This window comes from Manis pentadactyla, chromosome 2 (genome assembly GCF_030020395.1).
Source record: "Manis pentadactyla isolate mManPen7 chromosome 2, mManPen7.hap1, whole genome shotgun sequence".
Lineage (NCBI taxonomy): Eukaryota > Metazoa > Chordata > Mammalia > Pholidota > Manidae > Manis > Manis pentadactyla.
In genome coordinates, this window is record NC_080020.1 from 31,344,809 (window position 1) to 31,367,277 (window position 22,469).

Below are 22,469 nucleotides of genomic sequence, written 5' to 3' on the forward strand. Positions count from 1 at the left end.
TGATGTTAAAGAGATTCCTGACTATGTTTTCTTCTAAGAGTTTATGGTTTCATGTCTTACATTCAGTTCTTTAATCCATTTCAAGTTTATTTTTGTGTATGGTGTAAGGCAGTGATCCAGTCTCATTCTCTTTCATGTAGCTGTCCAGTTTTCCCAGCACTATTTATTAAAGAGACTATCCTTTCCCATTGTATTTTCTTGCCTCTTTAGTCATAGATTAATTGACCATATAAACATGCATTTATTTTTTAGCTCTATTCTGTTCCATTGATCTATGTGTCTGTTTTTGTGCCAGTACCACACTGTTTTGATTATTATAGTTTGTAGTCTAGTTTGAAATCAGGAAGTGTGATATCTCCAGCTTTGTACCTTTTCTCAGGATGGCTTTAACTACTTGGGGTCTTTTTTGGTTCCATATAAATTTTAGGATTATTTGTTCTAGTTCTGTGAAAAAATGCCATTGGTATTTTGATAGGGATTGCATTAAATCTCTAGGTTAAAATTTGAGTCATTGTGTTGTACGACTGAAACTAATATATTGTGTCAACTATACTTAAATAAAAAATATAAGTTAAAAAATAGCAAATGTTAGACTTGGAGGGAATAGCAGGCTGATGCATATGGAGAGGGGTGAAGGTGAGACTCTCCCCCTTAAAATGAGCCCTAAATTTTAACAATCTTGTAGGCATTGCTATTACTACCTGTAAACCTATAAACCATCAGTGTCTGATTCACTTGATCAAGTTTGAGAAAAACATTTCATTAAGTTGCAGAGAAGAATATGTATAAATAATTAGCCCAGATGCTAGGAAATTCTCTAAAATTTTATTGTAATATCCAGTGACTTTTCTTCTAATGTCCCTTTATTTCACTTTTCAGTTTAAAAGGCTAACCAAATAAGGAAATGCATTGGTAAGAGATGAGTTGTCTAAGTCACTAGATGTTCCTTACAGTTCTCAAAATCAAGTGAGAAAGATTTCTCTTTCTATTCCCTAGCAGTTTGGGTGTTTGGTATCCAGACAGGAATTTAATATTTAGGTAAAGAGTAGTGAGTGAATCTAGTTACAATTGACCACTCAAGTCCCTAAAGTATTTTATGTTTCATGGACAAACATTGTTTAAGTAATGTCCACTCATAGGAAACGTAATTAATATTTTACAAACTGAGTCCCACCACCTGTGGTGACCTGGTTCACTGCTGCTCAGGAGACAAGGGTTCCAATGAGAGTATGACCTCGTTTATGGCTTTGGAAGAAATGTCCCCGCCCTTATTTTGGTAATTTCACTCTCCTCGGCAGAGACTGAGTTGGGCCAGTTTTCAGTTACATTCTTAGCAGACTGACTGAATTCTTCCTTTGGATTTCATACTCGGGTATTTCCGTGTGTCAGAACTAGGCTTACTCGGAATTAAAATCTAGGAAAGAATCCATTGTGATTTTCAGCGTGTTTGGAAAACACCCATAAGTTTCAGGTTTGGTTCTGAGTGTGAATCTTGACTGTCATTTTCAAGTTATATGATTTCAAGCAAATTTGTCTAAGTCTCTAAACCTCACCTTCCTTACATGCAAATGGAGGTAATATCCCTGTTGGGCAGCACTGCTGGCAACATGAATGCTGTGTAAGTCTGTGAGGCACAACTGTGGATGAGTATGTGGTGACATATAATTGTACTTCTCCTTGAAAGGGAGCTGTTAGAGCAATGCTTCTGTAATTCCCAGTAGGGTTCAACCCTATTGGTGTAGTTACATAGATCTAAATTCATCGTTTATCTCTTCCACCTGCAACTTTCCACTGAGAAATCTTAATCAGCCTCTATTTTAGAGTTCCTAGGCCCTTTATGTCCCTCCCTTTCTCTCCATGGCCCTGCCCTCTCTGGATGCCAGCATCTCTTTGGAATGTGTCAGGGTGCATTTGTGGATGGGTGCCTGTGTATATTCTATAATCATAGGAATCATTTTTAATGCAGCCCAACCATTAGAGAGGTGTGGTTCACACACTGCCATCAGGACAACCACTAATCGATACCTCTTGAAAAATGACACATTTCCCAAAGTGTTCAAGGCTGTCCAACAGGCAAGGATGCCATCCACCTCTGTGATTAGCCCTCTAATCATGAAGATACTGGCGATTTAAGATACAGGTTTTTCCTTCTTGACATTTTTCCCTTTGACAATATTCTAGTATATCCTTTACTGGCTTATTTTGCAGTAATGCTGTCAGTTCCCAAACATTGTGGAAGACTTACTTTCAGAAGCTGCATTGTAGGAGCTCAGTACCCTCTATACTGTATTACCCATGGGGGAGCATCTTGTTGATGGATAGTGCACTTGAAGATTTGATTAACACTCTTCATTTCTTTGCTGAAGGAGGGAAATACACCAGGATCATCTCAGAAGAGGTGTGATTTGGGTGGGGAATGGGGAGCAAACTAAGGAAATGAGCTTGTCTCCCAACAAAACCAAGACTTGTGACATTCTCTTTATGTATATCAGGTAGGAATTAGGTGTCTATATCAGCACATCCTATATCACCACTTGGACAAATCAGCAACTCTGCAGGAGTTTGTCATGTCTTCCCCGATCTGGGCAGAAGTTAGGAAATTGCAGAAGACAAAAAGTGCTGGAATGAAAGCTTCGTGAGGATAGGAATAAAGTTTTCAACATTCCCTTCCATATCCCAGTCCTTAGCAAAATTCATGGCAAATACTACATAGTCAATAAAAATCTGTCAGGAAATGTGTTTTTGAGCAAGTCCTTTCAGTAACTTAAAATGGAGTGTAAGTAACTTTTCCCTAAAGCATCTTAGCTTTTTGTTAGGTTGTAGTGTAACTAAACCTGAATAGTAGGTGACACATTTTTATGTTACTACCCAAACATAGACAGTTTCTTAATATCAGTTAGGAAAGCAGAAAGAAAGATGCATTTGGATGGACTGGAGACTTGAATTCTCAAAGCAGTCAGCACAATATCTTTAATCACTTCATATATCATTGTGATGAATTATAGCATTGTTTGCTTTCAAAGTTGTGATTTTGGCTTTAGAATGCAGAAATAATTGTAGACTGTGGCTTGACGATTATCAGCCTGCTATAATACTAGGGCCAAGATCATCCTCAAATTGCTGGGTATCAGCAACAGGATAAGAAATAAACCAGAAAAGCTGAAGTTCTCATGTTATAAAGTTCTGCCATCTGCCCCCAGAATGTGAAGGCATTTGGGGTGAGGATATTATCCTGAACCAGGAGATGGTCCAAAAAATGTTGCCCGAGGTTGTCAGGGCCACAGAAGCAATTCTATATAATGGAAGATGGAAAAGATTCAGACTCTGGGTAGCAGTGATATGCAGGTAGGTAAAACTATGAAATATGTACAATGTAAGCTTGCAATGAGAAAAATTAAAAATTAAGACCAGCAAACATTTATTGAGTATTTGTCATAGAAAGTAATGAATGATACCTTGCTTCGTTTTCATAGAAATACTTATCTCTTCAGGAAAATTATCAGCTTACTTTTACAGAAAAATATGATTACCTATAGAAGCTGAGTGTCCTGGTCAGGGTCTCATAGTAGTGGAACCAGGATATAAATACTGTGATTATCCCAAAACCCAGTTCTTACTCTTTGCACCCTACCAATTTATCAACCAATCTTAGACTACTCAGAATAAGGGAGACTTTCAGTAATTAAAAAAGAAAATGATCATTTTTTGGAGCTAGGAAATCTTTGGAGGGCATGTGTTTGAGCCCAGAGAGCAACAGACTCCCAGGAGGAACAGAAATCACCCTAAGGTACACAGCAGAAGGGTGACTGCATTTGACTCCATTTCAGGGGCCTTTGATTTGAGCCCCACACCTTGTCCCTAAACACATCTCTTCCTTTCCTTTGTCTGATCTTGGATCCCTTCTCCTTATGCTTCCTCGAGTAAGGCAGGGAGAGATTTGAGGGAGGGACAAAAAATAAAGGAATGGAGTAAAAGACAGGGAAGTCAGAGGAAGACATGGTGAAGGTAACAGACTGCAATATGAGGATGTAGACAGGGCCACCCCAATACATGCAACATACACTCTCCTGATGTTTCTAGAAATCATTTTGGGCTCTTCAAATATATGTATCTTCTGTGTCACATGCCAGGCTATGTGGAACCTATTCCTAACATCAGCACTGGTACACATTCATGTAGTTAGCATTACATCGTGTCAAGAATGGTGGAGACAGAGTGTTTTTGGTTCAACCTGGTTCAGCCACTTAACATCTGAGTGGCCTCACAGAGGTTTATTTAACCTTCCTGTTTGTGCATTCATTCACTTGAAAATATATATTGAGCTCTACCTTGTGTTAGGTTGTGGGTAAAGTGCTGGAGATCCAGCAGGACACCAGAGATAAGATTCCTTGCCCACAGGGAGCTTAGGTATCCTTGGGGGAAGGCAGATAATAACCAGGTACATCATGTGGTATATCAAAAGTCTTTACCAGGTTTTAAACAGAAAACAGGGAATGAGGAGATGTAGTCAGGGTCTACAATTTTAAATAGGGTGACTATAAAAGGTCTCACTATAGCAACAAATATAAAAGGAACATAGGAACAAACATAGGAATAACATAGGAACAAAAATGGCATAGTGAGAGGAAAAGAGCCTTTCAAGTAAAGGGCATGGTGCATGCCTAAGCCTCAAGGAGAGGTACAGGCATGTCAGAGGAAGCTGGAAGGCAGCATGACAGGTGAGGAGTGAGGGAAGAGGTAGGAGACAAAAAGAGTGGTTTACAGTGCTACCTCATTCTGTGCCTTTTGGGCCACTGTAATGACTTTGACTTTGATTGGGGGTGAGGTAGAAGGTTTTGGGCAGAGGAGTGTCCCTCTCTCCCTCTAGGGTCCAGTTGGCAGTCACAGCCCTGGCGTGAGCACACCTGGTGTGCAGCCTCAGAGATCTATAGTGCCACCTTGGAGCAGGGTGGTAGTAAAGGAGGAGGTAAGAGTGATCAGCTGTTGTGTTTATTTTGAAGATAGAGCCACTAGAATTCGCTGATGTGGTGCAGGACATGGAGTCTGTATGAAAGTGAAGAGTCAAGGTTGACTGGCACAGTTTGGGCCTGACCAACAGGGCGAATGAAATTGCTGTTGACTGCGATGGAATCAGCTAGGAATAGAGCAAGCCGTACTGTTTTTTCAGCGGGGCAGTGGTGCTAATAGAATCATGATGTCAGTTTGCCCATGTCATATCTGGCATGGCTGGTGGCATTCCAAGCAGAGCTGTTGGTTAGTCAGTTGACATCTGGGAGTTCAGGGAAATATCTGGGCCTGGAGACACATTGCAGAGTCGTTAGTATACAAATAATCTCTAAGGTCACAACGCAGGAAGATGCCCCCTGGTGATGGAGTGCGCACGGAGGAACAGCTCAGGGCTGAGTGCCAGGATGTTCTTAACGTTGGAAATCGGGAGATGAGAGGATCTAACGGAGGTAGCCGAGACGGGGGACAGTGATACCAGGCAAGTTCGGTATCTTAGGATTCAAATGAGGGATGTATTTCAAGATGAAGTGATACATCGTTCCCTTGTCTCATTTTAGCACAGACCAAAGTGTTAAGCACCTTGTTTGTGTTTACTAAAGATTCACTTACTTCACCGGTTGAAATATGCCACAGGTAATAAATCTCCACATAAAAATGATTCTTCTACTCTGAGCTTCAGCGTCCCTATAAGTTAAATGAACAAATTTGTCTTCTCATGTCCTAAAAAAACCTTTCAACCTTGATCCACTGTGACATTTTCTGCTTTTCTGTGATTCCTTGACTCTAATCAAGATCAAATCCACTTAGATATTATGTGTTTTTATGCCATTCAGAATTTCATATATCTTCTGTTCAGTTTATTCAAACCAAATGGTCTTGAATTCATTATCATTGTTGTTGTTTTCGTTCTTTTCGTTTTTATTTATGTATACCTTCATTCTCTTGTGATTTTGTAGACATAGAGCAGCCTTTGCCTTTGGGATTTGGAGAAGGCTGCCCTGAATCTGGGTGGAGAACTCTCCCTTTGGTGGCGGCCTGAGGACGTTATCGCAACCCCAATGTTGCCCTGAAATTTGTGTTCAAGATTCGAGAAGATTAGGACTGTTAAGGTATGGATTGGTGACTTAAATATATTTTTAAAGCAAAAACATTTTAAGATAATCGTTTTCACAGCGTTTTCTCCTTCTCGTTCCATTTTCTTTTTCTCTTTCTTCCTTCCTCTTTTAAAGCAGTGATCTGGTCCTTCTCTACCACCGGCCTGTGGGATGTGGGGGAAGGGATAAAGATCTAATGGGAGAAACTGAAGTCTGCATTGTCTCCACATTAAAGAGGTGACCAGATGGGGTAACAGAAAGCATAGGGAGAGATTTTGTTTAAGTGTCTCTGATGGAAAGAAAAGAGAATTTGTGCGTATGTGATAAGACTTGAGGTGGAAAGATAAGTAAACAAGTAGTTCTGTGTCATACAATTTTGTTCCCATTTTCAGTGTCCATAGGAAACTTCTGGCAAAGCTTCATAGTATTTCTTAAGGTCTTGGGGGATTGTCTTTGTATTTCTTTTGGATACATATTCATGCTGGGACAGACTAAGTTCATGAGGTTACCTTTTTTTTTCTGGTTATACTGCTATTTCCTTTGTGTGTACACACACGTGCATACGTATATATGATAGATATACAATTCATCGAGTGTTGTCTAGCATCTCTCTCTTTCTTTGGTTGGGGAGAGAGGGACAAATGGAAGGAGAGAGAATCCTACAGAAATTATCATTAATGGTGTGCTTGTTGTGAGTCAGGCATTCTGCTATCAGCGTTAGGGGAAAAATCACAAATACAACTAAGAACCATAGGGAATAGGGATTTCTGTTCTGGGAAACCGAAGGAGATAAAAATAAAAACATTTCAAAGGTGGTATAACAAGGTAGGGCCAAGGGTCAGACACATTCCCAGACATGTTAGAATTAAGTCTCTGTGCTCACCCACTGTACAACAGAGGATTGCATACACTGCTGGCTGAAAGCACTGGGGAATATGGTGTGACAGCTGAGGTTCACATGTCGTGTCCAAGAGAAATTGTAGAATGTCTCTGACTGTTCCATTGATAACTCATTGCCTGTAATTTTAATTTTCTTTAAAGAAAAAAACCTCATAACCCAAATGTTTTTGGGAGATAATGTAGCTAATGTGTTGGGTAGGCTCCCTTCCCATGACCCGTGGGTCTCCCGTATGTCCCATTGTTTGTGTAAGGTAGAGTTCCAGAGACAATGAGAATCAAATTATTTATAGCCATAGGCCTGCTTTCATTTTATTTTATCTCTGACTTTCTCAGTGCTGGAGTAAATGTGGTCTATACTTTCAGCTGATCATGAATAAACCCTCCTTTGAGAATGAAGCACGCAATCTTTCTATTGAGATTTTGTAAAATCCTCCAATGCCCATGCAGAAATGACTGAGCTCGAACGTTCTCGCTGCTCACAGTACGTCTTAGTGTTAGGAGACTGGTGAAACTGTGAGGGTAGCATTTGGTACAAAATTCTCCCTTCACTTTTATTCAGTTGATTTTTTTTTATTTTTATACTTTATAAAGGAGATAGTTTTTCCTTCTTTGAATCTAAAGGCATATTTAAAGCGGTTTAAACATAAATACTATTTATGGAACTCATTTTCCATTAAGATGATTTCAAAGGCTAAATAGGTAATTTAACAATCAGAAAAGAAAACACATACAGTGGCGTTTTTTGAATCCTTGCAGAAGAGCAAACATTCCACATAATAGATGCATAGTTCTGGTGTGGTTCTTCGCCCACACATCCTTGATCTGTCAGGAAGGAAAGCTAAAAATCCCTACTCTGCCTGTCCTAAAAACCTAGAGAAGCTTAAGGGTTTGGGCTGGGATTTTCCTGACTGAGTTCTTCGCTTTGAAAGCACTGATATTTAATTCAGAATGCCTGTTTCTGTCAGGAATATTCATCTAGATGCCAACTACTTAAAACATAAATTCAGCAGAGAAAGTTTTAAAGGACTTGGCCATAAGCTCTTTGTGGTTTAGAGACCAGTCAACCCTTAAGGGAAAATAAAGCTCTTTGTGACTGTTGCCAGAGGTTACAAGAAGCATGTCTCCTCTACAGTGCACATTCATAACGGCTAGATTCGGCTGTAATGTGTACAGGTATATGCATGGCCTGGTCACAGACCAAAACCCAATTTCCAGGAGGGAAGAAGAAAATGTGCCACTGTTGGTACATCGATCTGCCGTAATGCTTCCTGGCTCCCATGCTCCAGCACGTGGAGTAGATTTTTCAGATGTCTTTTCCAGTGAATCTTGTACAAATTAGTAGCTGTGGGCTCAGACTTCAGAAAAGGCAAATCAAGCTTCTGCATGAACATGAGAAAAGCCTTTTAATTTTTCTAAGCCAGTGCTGTTCAAAGTGTGGTCCATAAACTGGCATCATTATCAGCATCTAAGACTGTTAAGCATGTAAATTCTTAGGCCCTTTCCCAGGCTTAATAAATCAGAACCTCTTGGAATCAGGTCCAGGAATCTGTTTTTAAACAAGCTCTCTGGATGATTCATATGCCTTGGTAAAAGTCAAAAACCGCTGGTAAACCTGTTCCCGGATCTCTGAAAAAGAAGTTTTAAAAAATATCTCATGTCTAAAAACTAGGAAGCTATAAGAATATTAATGATTAGTATGCCTAAGTGTGTGTGTTCATATGTATATATGAACACATACACGTGGGTTTATGAAGATATATATTTTGGCACTGAAAGGAAAAATAACTTTTTCAAAAATCAGAAGTAGTTGCTGAGGTTTTAATCACTGCATTTGAAATCTAGAAAAGTGAAAAAATAATAAACAGTAGTATTAGGATAGCGGCCTTTATAAATAAATGGGTTCATGGAACAGAGTTCTTAAATAGACACACTAATAAAGTAAACTAGCTCTTTCTAAAAGCAAAACAAGTCCATAAGAATAGGAAAACTTTTTCAACAAATAAAGCTAGAACAACTGGATAGTTATTTGAAAAATAAAGAACCCATACCTCAGCCCAAATAAAAAAATTAATTTGAGTCAGATCATACATTGAAACATGGAAGACAAAACAACAAATGTAGCAGAAGATAAAGTAAGGATATCTTTGTTACTTCAGGGAGCAAAGATTTCTTACCAGGGACCCAGAAAGCACAAACAATAAGAGGAAAAGAAAAATAAAATTGAACTTTATGAAAATTAAAATATCTACTCATCCCAAACCACTACTAAGTAAATAAAAAGACAGTCCACAGACTGGAAGAAAATATTTACAACACATATACCTAACATACAACTGAAGAGAAATTTCATAAAACCAGATAAGAATGGCCAATATACATAGCCATGGTGTTTTAACATAATTTATCAGCAGAGAAATGCAAATCAAAAGCACACTGACATACTACTACACACCTATCAAGATGCCTTAATGAAAAGGACTGAAAACACCAAAAGTTCAGAGGATATGGAGCAACTGGAACTCTCATAGTACTGTTAGAAGTGGAAAATGTTCCAACCACTTTGAGAAATGATCTGGAAGTTTCTTATCAGTTACACAACTGTCCACACTAAGATCTGGCAACTATAGACCTAGATATTTATATGAGAGGGTTGAAAACAGATGTCCACACATGTTCATAGTAATTTTATAATCCAGTGCTGAAAACAACTCAGATGTCCATCAGTAGGAAAACGGGTGAACTCTGATATGTTCATAAAATGGAATACATGTCAGCAATAAAAAGACACATTTTACTTATAAACATAATAACATGGACAAATCTGAAGAACAGTATGATGAGTAAAAGAAGCCAATCACCAAAAAAACTTACTTTATGTCTTAATTCTTATGAAATTAAAGAATAGTCAGAGCTAATAATCTATGATGATAGAAATCAGCTCAGTGCTTGCTTCTGGTGAGAGATTATCTGGGAAAGGTACATGAGGAAAATTTGTGGGTTAATGGAAATGTTCTGTCTTGATGTGCATTCATCAAAACTGATTAAACAGCAGATTCACCAGGCGTTTCACCATATGTAAATTATGCATGTAAAAATGCATAAAATTTTTAAAAGTTTCCATTTATTGAGTACTTTGTCAAAGGGGATATTCTTAATATACACAGAACTCATTTAATCTTTGGAACAACTCAGGGTTTATTATTATTATTCCTAGTTTACAGATGTGGAAACTGTACTATGAAGAGTAAGGTAATTTGTTCCAATCATACTGCCTGGTCACAGAAGCCAAACTCAAGAGTAGCTCCATTTTCCTGCAAAACACATCTTAAAAATGTTGTTACACCTTTGGCAGGAGTACCCCTGGCTCCATTTTAATTCCAAATCAAGTGTGAGGCAATAGCCCCCTGGAAGAGGCTCCCAGAATGGACAGTGAGGGACAGTTGTTATAAATGGATAAATTGGATATTTTCCTGGCAACTATGGTAGGGAAGATAAAAGTTACTAGCAAACTTCACCGCTTCACTCAGGGATCATTGCTTTCAAGCATTCTAACATACATCTGTTTTCCCAGTGTGATCCTTCTTGATTCTGGAACATAACGTAAAGAGCAGTGTCCAAAACTCTACAATATGCAGTGTAGCAGACACAATATGGTGACTAGCAGAGACATTGTCACTCAATGCAGAGCACAAGTGAGGCTGGTTGGCATAAGTGTAGGCCCTCCCCTTTCTGGATGTATGACCAATGGCAAGTCACAGAGCCCCCAGCCTCAGTTTCATTGGTAGGATGGAGATAATTCTCACCTGATATAGTTAAAGAGAGGAGTAAATAAAATTACACTTATAAAGTGCTAGTATGGACTGCTTGCTTATAATCCTGTATAAATGTGAAGCTGCTCTTCTTTGGTTTTAGAGATCATATGAACGATGACACTCCTAAGCAAGAGAATGACATTAAACAATTTTATGTGGCTTCCATGATTCACTGTGTACATCTATGCAATCACTTAACTTTAGCTGAAAGCCACATGCTAAAACAGTTACAGTTTCATTATAAGAATTAGGGAACTCTGAAAAAGTTGACCCTGTTGCCCTCCAAAAATGCATTTAATTAATATTAATTAAATTGTGTTGAGGAAAACTGTCATTAAATGTAGATGTTACATTTTGTCTGTCCAGAGTGATTGAAAGGCAGCCTGAAACTATTTAGCAAGTTTAATGGCTATCAGCAAGGTTAATTGTCTTGGGAACGCTGAAGAGCTGAATTCCTTTATGCTCCTCCCCTTTTTGTGATACTGTCATATTAATTTTCATGATACTTGGACATAAGTCTTTAACTGTGCTTTTTAGTCTCAATTTCTATAGTGAAATTTAAAGGCCCAGGATATTACAAACCTGTGCAATGTTAACAGTGCTTTCTTAAGAAGTACAAGTCAGTCTATTACCAACCTGCTATTATAAGTAGAAAATCTCTCCACACCTTCGAAAATGTTATCCCAGGGAAATCAAAAGCTACTTTTGAGGATAGTTTATTGTCATAGTTTCTAAAATTACTGTAAGTGTGGGAAGGGTAGGTGGCTCAGAAGAACCCTACAGAAACTGCTGGGGTGTGTGTGGGTGTGTTTCCCCTTTGGGATCTTTCTCATCAATACATTCTTAGCTGGTCTTAGGCAAGCATTAATATTTATGTGGATCACTTTTGCACATGTCTGTTCCCTTTGGATGTGGAAATGATGGTTTTTATATTTTCTGTGCCTCCTAGCACAGCAGCAGAACTGTGGCTAACTTATCAAGTCTTATGACTGCCCTTTTCTTATGGTTTTCTTCAGCCCTCACTGAATTTCCCCTCAAATTCATCATCCATCAACATGTTCTCTCTGGTAATAAATACCCTAATGTCAAACATGAAAGCCTCTGCAAAACTGCTTTCTTGTAAAAGGAGAAGAATCTTGCCAGGGAATCCAGAGTGTCATTTCATAAACCTGACTTAGTTTCTTTATTCAGCCAACACATGCTGAGCACCTGTCATGGGTTAGAGAAGGTGCCTAGTTGATTACTTGATATCTACATGACACCTATCTGTTCTTTTCTGCCTCAGTTTCCTTATATGGAAAATGGGAGTTTGAATCAGATAAGCCTGAGAATCTCCTTGAGGTAAGCAAATGTTAAAGTTTCATGTAATTTCTAGTAAATTAGTAATAAATGGTGTTGCTGCAATATTCTCTGGGTATGTTTGATACCTATCTCTAAAGATCAATTCAAACAAGAAATATGAAAGTGTCAACAGATTGAGCTGAAGCAATTATAAAAATTCTACACAAGACTTCTTATTGAATTTTATTTTTTAATTAAAAAGAAGTTATTCACTTTATTTAATGGAACAAACAAACAAAACAAAGTCCGACCATTTCTCCAACCCCCAACCCTTCTCCCTTGCAACTACCAATCCATTCTCTCTATGAGCTTGGTTTTTGTTGTTTTCAGATTCTGCCTGTAAGAGAGATCATACATTGTTTGTCTTTCTCTGACTTATTTTATTTAGTGTAGTGCCCTCAAGGTCCATCCATATTGTTGCAAATGGCAAGATTTCATTCTCTTATATGGCTGAATAATATTCCAGTTTATAATACCACAGTTTCTTTATACATTTACCCATCTGTGGACACTTAGGTTGGTTCCTATTTTGGCTATTGTAAATAATGTTGTAATGAATATGGGCGTGTGTATATATTTTTCCAAATTACTGTTTTTGTTTTCTTTAGATAAATAACCAGAAATGGAATTGCTGGGTCATATGGTAGTTCTATTTTTAACTTTTTGAGGAACTTCCATACTGTTCCCCATGTATATGTGTTTCTGGAAAAATCTCTTTTTAGACTTTTTGCCTCTTTAAATTTGATTGTTTTATTTTTGCTATTGAGTTGTATGAGTTCCTTATATATTTTTGTTATTAACCCATTATTGGACATGTGATTTGCTATTATTTTCTCTCATTCAGTGGGTTGCCTTTTTATTTTGTTGATGGCTTCCTTTGTTGTGCAGAAGTGTTTCAGTTTGATGTAGTTCCATTGTTTATTTTGGCTTGTGCTTTTGGTGTCAGATTAAAAAACATCACCAAGATTTATGTTAAGAAGCATATTTTCTGCTAGGAGTTTTGTGATTTCATGTCTTTTATTTAAGTCTTTAATCCATTTTGAGTTAATTTTGGTGTATGAAGTAAGATAGGGTCAGCTTCATTCTTTTGCATGTGTCTGTCCAATTTTCCCAACATGGTTTGTTGAAGAGACTGTCCTTTCCCTACTGTATATTCTTGGTTCACTTGTCATTAATTAATTGACCAAATATGCCTGTGTTTATTTCTGGACTCTCTGTTCCACTGATCTGTGTCTGTTTTTATGCTGACACCATACTGTTTTAATTAATGTAGCTTTGTAATATAACATGAAATCAGGGAGTGTGATACCTCCAGCTTTGTTCTTTCTCAAGATCACTTTAGTTACGTGGGGTCTTTAGTGGTTCCTTATAAATTTAAGGATTGTTTGTTCTATTTCTGTGGAATATGCCATTGGTATTTTGATAGGGATTGCAGTAACTTACAGCTCTCTGGGTACTATGGACATTATAACTGTGTTAACTCTTCCAATTCATAAACAGGATGTCTTTCAAATTATTTGCATCTTCATCAGTTTCTTTCATTAATATGTTACAGTTTTCAGCTTAGAGATTTTTCACCTGTTAGTTAAATTTATTCCTGAGTATTATTTTTGATGCAATTGCAAAAGGGATTATCTTCTTAATTTCTTTTTCTGATAGTTCATTATTAGCATTTAAACATGCAACTAAATTCTGTATGTTAATTTTGTATCCTGTGATTCTAACAGTTCTTTGATGGGGTCTTCAGGGTTTTCTATATAAAATTTGTCATTCACAGATAGTGACTGTGGGTAAAATTGAAACATTTTCAGAATATCTCGCCTGGCTTTAGTGCATTTGCATGTTCTCAGGGGTGGAGAGAAGTTCATCTCCTTGTCAATGGGTGATTACCTGAGCAACCGAGGGCATGTCTGAACCTGCGAGGTTAAGGGGAGGAGCTTGCTTGCTTCTTCTGGAGCAGGGGAGAGAGATGGTGCTGGAATGCAGTTTGTAAGCAATAAATGGGTTTTAAACTTTATTTCTCCCGTTGACTGATTTCGGTTTTTAGAGGTATTTTGCCTGGGATTTCCTCTCCACAGACTTACACCTGGCATAGTCGGCAGGAATCCTCTGAACCCAAAATCTGTCATAATGGCTATGAACTTTGAGAGGGCTGCTCCTGTGGATGGTGGGGAGGCCCCAGCAGATGCAGCAGAAGAGGGTGCTTCTTTGTCTGTTACTATCCCCCCAGCTGTGGGGCTTCCAATTTGGGAAGGCCTAGTTGGAAATTGTACTAGGGTAAAGTACCTCCTAGAGGGGTGGGGCATTCCCCAAAACTGGGGAAGGGTGTAAACTCCAGAAGCTGCAGAATTAGCCCTCTTTGAGCTGGAAGACTGCTTGGAGACCTTAGGGGATCATGGGTGACTGGCACTGTAGGTTCTCTTTTCTTCAAGATAGTGGAAAATGTTATACAGGAGAAAGAGAGGATTATCAAGAAGGTTAGTGAGGGCAGAGAGGCACTTAGGCGGGAGAGAGAAAAATTTAAGCATCACTTGGAGGAGCTGGGCGATAACATATGGGGTGCTATTAAAGAAGAGAGACAGTTACTGAAAAGACAGGTCATGCTCCTAGAAGACTCCTTAGCGGCAAGGGAGAGGCAGGGGGAGGGGAGGAAAGAGTAGTGCCTCCAGCCCCAGAAATGGTGGAGGAGGAGCCGCTGGTAGAGGAGCCCGAGGGGGAAGAGGAGAAGGCGGGGCCACTGGTAGATCTCCTACTCAGGCCACCACCCGAGGTACCATCTTCTCCTGTTTTTAAAGGCTCACCTATCTGTAATTAAGAAAATAAAAACTGAACAACCACAGGCTCCTCAGTGGGAGAAGCAGCACCCTCCCCAGGTTGTGGCACACTCCATGCTCCCCCTCTATGCCCAGAATGAGCTGGTGGACATGAGCATCTGGTATAGGCAGAGGCCATCAGAATCTCTGCCTGCATGGCTTTTATGTCTCTGGGATATGGGGGTGGAGAACATTGTTAATGTTGGGTACTGAGATGAGTAGAATGGCTTCCCTTACAACTCACCCTTCCCTCTGGCAGTGGTTTTAAAATGCGCGTCATGCCTCAGGGAATCAGACACTCCTGGAATGGCTGACAGCTGCCATCAGAGTAGTTTGGCTTAATCAGAGTGATTTACCATATTTTCCCAGTAGGTGGAAAACATATGCAGAGCTCCAACAGGTAATGTGGGAATTGGTTATGAAAAATGTCAACTGTAATATGGACTCCCAGGGCCCTAACGAGGAGGTGTTCACTATAGGAATGAGAAATCTGGTGCTGCATACAGTTCCCACGTCTCTCTTTGGGTCCCTAGTGACTACTCTTGCCCCCCACCTAAAGCAACGCGTAAGTGAGACTACTCATACTTTAGCAGATCTGGGGGAGGTTGAAACAATAAGGGCATGGAGGAAAGTAAGGGCCAAGACTGAAATTAGAAGTGCAAAAGGCCCCGTGAAGTTTAAAGGACCCAGATGTGGGTTGATTTGATAAAGGCCGGGATAGTGAAAGAAAAACTCGATGGGCAGCCCAATAGAATATTGTTAGAACTGTGGCACCAATTAAAGCCAGAACAGCAGTTCCAGTTGCTGAGGTCCAGGACACAGAAACCAGAGTCAAGGCCTCATGCCCAGCCTGTGTCCCTGCAGAACTTCCTGGGAGACAGTACTCAGGATTTGCCTGAACCCTCACCCCCACTGGAGGACGATTGGGCATTGTGGTTCGACTGAGGTGGGGGTCAAACTCCCCACCCTGGGTGACATGGTGGGGGCCAGAGGCCACATGTAGGATTAGCAATTCATTGGTCCCCTGTGAATGTACAATGTGTCCTGGTGCTGGTGGTCACAGGAGCTGAATGTTCTCTGATTTATGGCAACCCTGAGCATTTTGCTGGGACCTCTGCTGTGATAGATGGCTATGGGGGTAAGGCAATTAGAGTTAAGAAAGCCCAAATCCCATTGGGGATAGGGTGTTTACCTCCAAAGGAGTATACTGCATACATTTCTCCCATCCCTGAATTTATTTGGGGGGTAGATATCCTGCAGGGCCTGTGGTTGCAGACCACTGCAGGTGAGTTCAGACTAAGGGTACGTGTAATAAAGGCAGTTCTGAGGAGAAATGCTAAGCACCCATCTGTAGCTCTGCCTGTACCTTGGCAGATGACAAATATTAAGCAGTATAAATTGCCTGGTGGGTACAAGGAAACTGTAGAAATTCTACAGGAGTTAGAGAGGGTGGGCATCATAAAGCCCACTCATAGTCCTTTTAATCCCCAGTGTGGCCAGTGAGAAAGCCAGATGTCTCCTGGCATATGACTGTAGACTACAGGGAATTGAATAAAGTCACACCTCGTTTACATGCTGCTGTCCCCTCCATAGCAGACATTCTGGACACCCTCAGCCATGAACTGGGAACGTATCATTATGTAGTAGACCTTGCTAATGCTTTCTTCTCTATTGACATAGCACAGAAAGTCAGGAACAGTTTCCCTTCATGTGGGAAGGCTGGCAGTGGACGTTCACTGTCCTACAGGCATACCTTCACAGTCCCACCATCTGTCATGGGCTTGTAGCCCAGGACTTGGCCACATGGAAAAAACTCAAACAGTGCAGTTGTATCAGTACATTAATGATATTTTGCTCACATCTGATTCTCTTGCAGATTTAGAAGGGACAGTTCCTAGACTGTTGCAACATCTACAGGAAAAAGGATGGGCTGTGAACAGCACCAAGGTTCAGGGACCTGATTTGTCTGTGAAGTCCTTGGAGGTTGTCTGGTGGGTTAAAACTAAAGTTATTCCTGAAGCAGTCATAGACAAGGTCCAGGCTTTCCCCATCCCACCACTGTGGCAGTTTTACAAGAGTTTTGGGGTCTTTTGGGCTACTGGGGAGTGTTTATCCTGCACTTGGCACAAATTCTGAAGCTCTTATACTGGTTGGTTCAAAAAGGCATCAGGTGGGACTGGGATGAGACATGTGCAGCTGTTTTTACTGCTGCCAAGCAGGCAGTCAAGGCTGTACAGGCCTTGAATGTAATGGACTCATCAAAGCCCTGTGAACTAGGTGTTCATGTAACCGAAAATGGTTATGGATGGGGTCTTTGGCAGTGGCTTGAACAGAAATGCCAACCTATTAGATTATGGTCACAACTATGGAAAGGAGCAAAGGTCCAGTATACTTTGATAGAAAAGCAACTGGCTGCTGTGTACCACACCTTGCTGGCTATGGAGCCCATCACTGGAACAGCTCCCATCAAGGTTATAACGACCTATCCCATCGTGGTGAAGGTGCAAGACTGGACCCAAAGGCCAGGGAGTGGTGTGGCACAGACACCTACACTGGCCAAATGGGGCACATATTTACAGAAGGGCTGTGCCATCTCTACTAGCCCCTTCAGTGGAGAACCCCAACGCTTATTGGAACCTATACCAGTGGAAAGCAGGAAGAACTTGCTTTTCAGCCCTTGGTAGCTGAGACTCCTTATTAGGAGGGAAAAGCCCCTATACCTGAAGATGCTTGTTACACAGATGGCTCCAGTCGTGGGCAGCCCCCGAAGCAGAGGGCTATGGTTTTCCATCCTAAGACTGAAACAATATGAATGGAGGATGGAGAGGGGAAGAGCAGTCAGTGGGCTGAGTTGTGGGCAGTATGGCTTGTGATCAGCCAGGAGCCCTCCCCCATAGTTGTCTGCACTGACAGCTGTGCCATCTATTGGGGCTTGACTCTGTGGCTACTGACATGGTATCATGCCAACTGGATGATGGTCACCGGCCCCTTTGGAGGCAAGAGTTGTGGTAAGACCTATGGGCCTCTGGTCAGACTAAGACTATTACTGTCGGTCATGTGACTAGCCATTTGTCTTTGGCATCCCCAGGGAATGATGAAGCAGCTTCATTGGCCCAGGTGCACTGGCTAGAAGGAAAGCGTGCCTCTGATGTAGCCCAATGGCTACACCAGTGTTTGTTGCATGTGGTGCAAAAGACAATGTGGGCTGTAGCCCATCGGTGGGGCTTGCCTTTGACATTTGAAGAAGTCAGCAGAGCCCGGAAGGAGTGCCTTGTGTGCTCTAAGAGGGACTTACACTGAGTCCCACAGCAACATGGGACAATAGTAAGGGGCCAATACCCCTTGTCAGGTGGCAAATAAGACTATATTGGGCCTCTACCCATATGAGAAGGATATCGGTATGTCATTACTTATGTGGACATGGCTACTGGAGTTGCTTTTCCTGCATGTCGTGCAGATCAGCAAACCACCAAGAGGGGCCTGGCATGTCTCTTTGCAGCCTATGGCTGACCACAGGTGATTGACAGCGATCAAGGCACCCACTTTACTGGATATGCGTTACAAGAATGGGTGCAGCAATTAGAAATAAAGTGGAAATTTCATGTACCATATAATCCGACTGGAGCAGGCATAATAGAGAAGTACGATGGTTTGCTGAAATCTGGCCTGAAGTCAGACACAGATAGTCTACGGGGTTGGTCAGTTCACCTATGGACAGTGCTGTGGCATTTGAATAAGAAGCCATGTAAAGGAGCTTTGAGCCCTGTGGATATGCTCACACACCTTGCTGCCTCTCCTATACAATTTTATGTCCAAACCCAAGAAGAGTTATTGAAGCCAGGATATGGCCAGCAGAGCAACATCCTGCTGCCAGCCCGTACTGCACTAAGCCCTGGAAACAGTGTTGAATTGACGTGACCCTGGACATTTCGACACATGGACCAGTGATGGCTGATCATTCTGGCACCTTGGGGGAAGGCCTGGAAGCTGGCCTTCTGTGTATTCCTGCAATAATAGCTGAATGGCTCCTAAAGGTCACAGTAGTGTACCCACAATGTCCAGGAGGCAAGAGCATCTCAGGGGCAAGTTTTGTTTTATCTTTATGGCCAATGCATGTACCTCCCATAGCCCTATATATGGACCCATCTGTAACTCCCACAGGGAGGGGGGTGAAAGTCTGGTATACTAGATCAGGATGAGATCCCATTCCTGCCACTCTTTTACCACAAGACCACTCTCTTGTATGTATCCTACCTGATGGACAAGATTTGCCCATGCTGGTGTCATTAAAACATGTAACTTCTCACCCTTAAGTTATTTTATCTTACAGCCCTGTGGCCTGAATGTGCCCCCTGGCTGCAGCTGCTGCAAGATGATTGCTCTGAACCCTCAGCTGCTGCCTGCCTATGGAATGGACGAGTTATGGACTTAATCTGCATAAGACTTTGAACCTAGCTGAATCCTCTGGCTTGAGGATTGCTGTGATTTTATTGCTGTTGCTATTGTTATGTCATTAGTCTGGTCACAATGCTCCAGTTTTCTCACCCAGGGACCATTGCAGAAGAGGGGGAATGAGTAGATTGTAGGGCGAGATTTCTGGAGGGGTGGCCTTTGGATAAAATTGTAACATTTTCCAAATATCTCGCCTGGCTTTAGTGCATTTGCATATCCTTAGGGGTAGAGAGAAGTTCTTCTGCATGTCAGTGGGTATTACCTGGGCAACCAAGGGTGTGTCTGAACCTGAGAGGTTAAGGGGAGGAGCTTGCTTGCTTCTTCTGGAGAGAGATGGTGCTGGACTGCAGTTTGTAAGCAATAAATGAGCTTTAAACTTTATTTCTCCTTTTGATTGATTTCAGATTTTAGAGTTATTTTTCCCCAGGATTTCCTCTCCCCAGACTTACAGTGACAATTATACTTCTTCCTTTCCATGCCTTTTACTTCCTTGTCTTCCCAATTACTCTGGTAGGACTTCCAGTACTGTGTTGTATAAAAGTTAGCAGAGGGAAATCCTTGTCTTGTTCTTGATATGGGAGGAAAAACTTTCAGTTTTTCACTATTAAGTATGATGTTAGCTGTGGGCTTGTCATATACAACCTTTATTATGTTGAGGTGTGTTCTCTCTATTCCTATTTTGTTGAGAGATTTTTATCATAAATGGATATTGAATTTCATCAGGTGTTTTTCCTATACCTATTAAAATGATCTGAATGTTTTTATCTTTCATTTTGTTAATTTGGAACAGCACTTTGACTTATTTGTGCATATTGAACCATCTTATATCCCTGGAATAAATCCCACTTGATCATGGTATATGATCCCTTTATGCATTGTTAAATTTGTTTTACTAATATTTTGAGATTTTTTGCACCAATGTTCATTAGGGATGTTGGCTGTAACTTTCTTTTTTTGTGTGGTGTCCTTGTCTGCTATTGGTATTAGGATAATGCTTGCTTCAGAAAATGAGTGTGGATGAGTTCCCCTTCCCTTCTATTTTTCTTAGCAGGGTTGGTTTTAAGTCTTATATAAATAATTGGTAGAATTCAACAGTGAAGTTGTCTGTTCCTGGAATTTTTTTTTCTTGGGAGTTTTTTTATTACTGTTTCATTTTCCTTGATAGTAATTGGTCTGTTCAGATTTTCTAATTCACCATTATTCAGTCTTATTGAGTTGTATGCTTCTAGGAATTTAGCCATTTTTTTTTCTAGATTGTCCAAATTCTTGACATGAAATGTGTATAGTAGTCTCTTATGATGCTTTGCAGTCTGTGGTTGGTATCAGTTTAAATCTGTTCTCTCATTTGTGATTTTTATTGAGTCCTCTCTTTTTTTTCATGGTGAGTCTAGCTAAAGGTTTATTACTTCTGTTTATCTTTTTAAAGAACTAGCTCTTTGGTTCATTGATCTTTTCTATTTTCTCTTTAGGCCTTATTTCATTAATTTCTGTTCCAATCTTTGTTATTTCCTTCTGTCTAGTAACTTTGGGCTTCATTTATTCTTTTTCTAATTCCTTCAGTTGTAAAGTTAGATGACATTTTTTGAGACATTTTTTTCTTGAGGTATTTATAGGTATGAACTTCTCCCTTAGAACTGCTTTTGGTGCATCCCATAAATTTTGGTTTATTACATTTCCATCTTTGTCTCAATTAAAAAAAAAAATTTTTTTTGATTTCTACTTTGGCCCATTGATTGGTCAGTAGCAAGTTGTTCAATCTCCACATATCTGTGAAATTTCCAGTTTTCTTCATGTGATTAATTTCTAGTTTCATACAATTGTGGTTGGAAAATATGCTTGATATCTGATTCCTTTTGAATTTATTAAAACTTGCTTTGTGGCTTAATATATGATCTAGCTTGCAAAATGTTTCATGTACACTTGAAAAGAATACATATACTATTGCTTTGGGATGGGATGTTCTGTAAATATTGCTTAAGTCCATAAGATATGACATGTCATTTGAAGCTAATGTTGCCTTATTGATTTTCTGTCTGGATGATCTATCCATTGATTTAAGTGGGGTATTAAAAGTCCCTTACTGTCATTCTATTGCTGTGTATTTTTCTCTTTAGTTCTGTTAGTATTTGCTGTATATATTGAAGTGATCCTTTTTGGCTGTATAGATACGTACAAATGTTATATCTTCTTGTTTGACTCTTTTATCATTATGTAATAGCCTTCTTTGTCTCTTATTACAGTCGTGATTTACAAAGTCTATTTAATCTGATAAAATTAAAGCTTTCCTTTCACTTCCATTTCCATGAAATATCTTCTCCGTCCTTTCACTGTCAGTCTATGTAGGTCCTTACATCTTAAGTGTGTTTCTATTAGGCAGCATATAAATTGATCTTAAAAATTCATTCAGGTACTGTCCTTTGATTCACTAATATAGTCCACTTATATTTAAAGCAATTATTGGTAGGTATGTGCTTATTGCCATTTTATAAATTGTTTTCTAGTTGTTTTTATAATTCATCTCTACCCCTTTCTTCTCTCACTCTCCATTTGTTGTTTTATGGCTTTCATTTGCTGGTATGTTTATACTCCTTTTTTATTATCTTTTGTGAATTTAGTGTAGATTTCACTTTGTGGTTACCATGAGCATTACATGTAACAACGTTTATCTAGAACAGTCTATTTTAAGGTGATGACAACTTAAGTTTGGTCCTATTCTAAAGCTCAACATTTTTACTCACCCCCCACACTATGCTTTGTTTTTAATGTCACATTTTACATCTTTTTATCTGATGTATTCCTTAATTGTTGTAATCAGTTATTTTTTTATTACTTTTGTCTTTTAATCTTCATGCTAGCTTTATAAGGAATCAATCTACTACCTTTTCTTTATACTTCTCCAGTGAGATTTATTCTTACATGTACATTCTTTTAACTAATGAGTACCCTGTCTTTTCAGTTTAAAGAAGTCCCTTTAACATTTCTTGTAAGGACAATTTAGTAATGATGAAGTTCTTTGGCATTTGCTCACAAGGAAAATTATTTTTTTCTTC

At 39.8% G+C, this 22,469-nt stretch overlaps 1 protein-coding gene across 1 annotated transcript in view; it reads left to right on the forward strand.

The window, feature by feature from the left end:
• Positions 1-5,976: 5,976 nt before the first annotated feature.
• The window catches only part of SGCD (sarcoglycan delta), a 546,854-nt gene continuing 530,361 nt past the window's right edge, over positions 5,977-22,469 (forward strand). The window contains exon 1 of the mRNA XM_036911258.2: positions 5,977-6,116. The gene's annotated coding sequence lies outside the window, so the exon portion shown is untranslated. The remainder of the gene's footprint in view (positions 6,117-22,469) is intronic.